The sequence below is a fragment of the Serinus canaria genome, chromosome 2 (assembly GCF_022539315.1).
Source record: "Serinus canaria isolate serCan28SL12 chromosome 2, serCan2020, whole genome shotgun sequence".
In the NCBI taxonomy this organism is placed as follows: Eukaryota; Metazoa; Chordata; class Aves; order Passeriformes; family Fringillidae; genus Serinus; species Serinus canaria.
The window spans coordinates 123,106,867-123,110,956 of NC_066315.1; positions in this window are offsets into that span (position 1 = coordinate 123,106,867).

The window sequence follows — 4,090 nt, forward strand, 5'->3', positions numbered from 1 at the left end:
CATTTTATTCTATTTATTTTTCTGTGCCTTGCCTCCTCACCCTCCACAAATAGATGAAGAGAGATTTCTTTGGATGCCTAAGTGTTAACATTTAATACTGAGAAACAAACAACAACTTGCTGCAAATAAGTTCTGCTTCTGACATAGAATGGAATTTGTAGAAAATTGCTGTTATTTTAAGCTGTATTTTTAAACTTCTCTCATAATAAGGCAGGTTTAGACATACGTTATTATGCCAACTTAAAGATGACTAGTTTCCAAAGAGCAGAATCCAGATAAGGTGGTTATACCTAAAACTGGATTTTAGACAAACTACTGCAAAGCTGAGCATGTCACAGATGGGGTACTTCAGCCCCAGTCTAGTACATAGCAGAAGGTTTGGGTCCCCTCAGAAATGCAGTAGTGCTGTATGTGCTCAGAGGCTTTCTCTTGCTGTTTCCACCCTCCAGCTCCACCAACCTAAGAATTTTGGAGCAAGTGGTTTCAGCTGTGTTTATCAAAAGCTTCTTGTCTGAACAATTCTGTATACATGTTTAAACTGGTGCTTTGGCTTCTCTTATCTTCTAAAGGTCGGTTATTTTGGGTAGATTGTACACAAGTGCATTTCTTCAGTTAGATGATCATCTCTTTGGGTCTTTGAAGGGTTTGAACACTGAAATTTTCTGTTTGCCATGTAGAGAAAGCTTTAGGTTTGATATCCTGGACAGGAAAGTCTGCCTGTGTGTCTTGACTGGGATACCAGGGGTTACTGAACACTAAAGGCCTCTGTTCAGTTAGCTTTTCCTATTCCCTGGATCTGTACATCTGATTGTGTCTAGAGCATGTGAGGAAATGGTCTTGTGGGGGACTATAGCTCCAGTTTGGAAAGAGCCTGGAAAATAGCTTCTAGACCATTGAACAAACCTCAGCATTATCTGAATGGTGTTTCTCAGAAAATTGTCTTTAGACTTGAACATATTTCAAGATTGTTAACTGTGATATAGTAATGTGATTTTTGTTGTTGTTAAATGTATATGAACGATTATATTTTGTTTAAATATGTTAGGAAAGAGCTTCAGAGTCCACAAAACAGTGTTAACTGTGTAGCTAGAAAAGAGCAGCTGCAGGAAAAGTATGCTTGCTAAAATTCAGCAAATTCAATCTAATTAGGTAAGAATTAACACTGGGACAGCAAGGAGCTCTAGAAGTTGAACTGCAAAGTTGGAGGGAGGGTGGTGGAAAAGCCAGTGCTGCATGAATGTAGCAGCTTTGTTAAGGGGCCTGAAGTCTGGCTGCATTCAGCAGGGAAAAGATGCTTATCTTGCAGCAGGGCTCAGTTGGTGTTGCTGTAAAACCCTTAACACTTGAAATGCTGGCCTTTAAGGGATAGACCTAACATCAAACTTTGAAGTAGTCAGCTTCCATTTAGCCCTTTAGCTTGGAAATGCAGGCAGGATTAACTGTTAAGAGATACCAAGCTTATGCTGAGAAACGGGCATATTTTTTGGTTATTAATTATCTGATATTTTCAGATCAAATGAAGAGGGGTTTTTGAGCTTGTAAGTGATTATACCACTTCAATGCATTTATTTCCAAAACCTCATGCAGTAGGGACATAGTCCAGTTCCTTCAGAGATTTTGATATTGAATGCCAAAACTGTCAGCTTGACAAGAAACGGTAGCTGCATCCCACTTCTATAAACCTAAGATGCCTCTAGCTTGGAAGGGTTCCTTTTATGAGTCAGTGTGTGCTGCATTCTCCTGAGATACTGCCTGCATAGGCTGCATCTTGTTCAAGCTAGCCTTTAAGTTCCTCCTCCTAGGTTTAGGTTGCAGAACATTATCAGTGAAGTGACACCAAATAAGTCTTACCCGGGAATGTTTTTCTTGTTTCACATTGCTGAAATGTAGGAAATAATTTTCTGAAGCATTGCTTGAATTGAAACATTCTTTAAGTAACTATTTTCCTTAAGAAATGCTGCTTTAGTGAGTGACCTGCATGAGCTCTTTAGAGGTTGTCATGCCATCTTTCTGCAAGTCTTCCTCTGCATCCACTTGGAGATCACACTACTGAGGTCATAGGATATAATATTAATATGTCTATAATTTTTTTCATCTTTTTCAGAAATGGAGATAATTGAAAGAGGGGGAGTGGGAAGGTTTTATCTCTTGCCTTTGAGTAACTGGAATTCAGGGAAATGCTTGCTTTTAAACCTTACTGAGACTTGATATGCCATGATGTTTATAAGATGCAGAAGATATATTACTCTGGCTAATTTTGCAGCAATTGCCATTGCCATTTTCAGTCATAGTTTTTTCTGAACTATTGGATTTATCTCTAAGTAATCTTTCCTGTGATAAGCTCTGAGATAATTTGCAACTATGGAGGATCTACTCACTTTCTAGAAACAGTAAGATAAGATTTTATAATGTTTACAAAGGAATTGTCAATAGCTTTCTGTTGATAAATTATTCTGCTTTGAATTCCTCCTTGAATGGTGGCTTTTATCTGGAAGATGTGGAAAGCAGCATGGTGACAGCTTTAAACTGATAGGGCTAAAAAACCCCTTGCAATTTACAGAAAAGGTGTATGTATATATTTTCATACTGGAAGCAGACTTCCCTTGGAATTTTCGACACCTTTCTCTGAAGCATTTTAGTTTTGAAACCAGCACAGTATTGAGAAGAAGCCACTAGTCAGTCTGAACATGTAATTGTTGATGCTCATGCACAATTTAAATTAATAAAAGTGTGATCTGATAATGCTGAACTTAAGTGCAGTTGTCACTATTTGTGCTGCTTTAATAACCATGGCTATTGAAATGGTCTATGTGATTGCAGCATCTGACAGGACTCTTAAAGCTGTTTTATTGCCTTTTGTGCTGTGGCCTGCTAGGTAATGTTTGGGGTTTTTTTTTGCCCTGTGTGTGTAATTTCCCCAAGTAGATAATTGTCTTTTCCCTGAGATATTTCATAAAGCTGTCCTGAAGCACTGAGAAAATTGTTTTTCAAAAGCCAAAGTACTGGAGTACCTGTGTAAATCTGTGGTGTTTAATGAGAATTATTGGAAGTTCCTGTTCTTTGATGTAGCTTTAGAAAAGAATCTAAAACTGAATGTGGTTTTAAGTTACCACATCAAATGATTTAACTTTAGAGTTTATTCATAGTGATGGATGATGACTCATTTCTTTATCATCACAGGATAAAATCTCAAACAACTCTTCTCTCAGACACACTTCTACCTGCTTGTCTTGCACCAGATACTCCTTTTTCTCTCTTCATTTGCTGGATTGCTTCAATTAAGCACATACTTCTCTTTTCTGCACTTCTACTAACTGGCTCTGAAGTGATTGTCTCTCTAGATCTATTGCCTTATTTCCTTACTGTCAATGCAAAACTGCTGGAAATGAGTTTCTGTAGGAAAGAACTTCAGTGGAGTTAGGGAGATCTGGGTCTGTTCAGTACTCATAGCTGTAAAACATACTTGATAGAAAAAGAATACTGAAAATATTTAACATCAGTATCTTTTCTGCATTTTGTTGTGATGATGCCCTGCTTTTACTGATGTTAATGAAGATCACTGGCTTTGCCCGCACGTCCTACAGAAGGTAGAACTGTTGCAGTAAATCCTTAGTGACTGCATCATGGACAGTGGCCAACCAATTCTGCCTGTAAATTGTCTGCAAATTTGGTGTATCCTGAATATTGCTATTATTCTATTCTAGAACATTTCTTTGTAAGCAAAGTAACAAAACAAATAGTAACTTCTTAGTTTTGGATTTGGTGCCACTGTTCTACAATGTTTTAGGTTAGGCATCTTTAAATGCAGTTAAAGGTGGTTTTTTGTCACCAGTTTTTGGAGCTATATTGCACTAACTGTAAATTACTGCACAGGTCATTTGTATTGCTGTAACTTGATACTGGGCTTGCAAAGCAACGGGTTTGATATCAACAGGAAACCTCCTGATTGCTGGATCCGACATGGAGCCTGCCAGTCAGTTCTGGCATGAAGAATGGCAAGGAAGAATTGAAAATATAGGAGAGGGAATCCTCAGCTTTGACACAGCAGGGAGGAGGACCCGTGCTTTTTAGAGTTCCTTTCTCAGTAAAA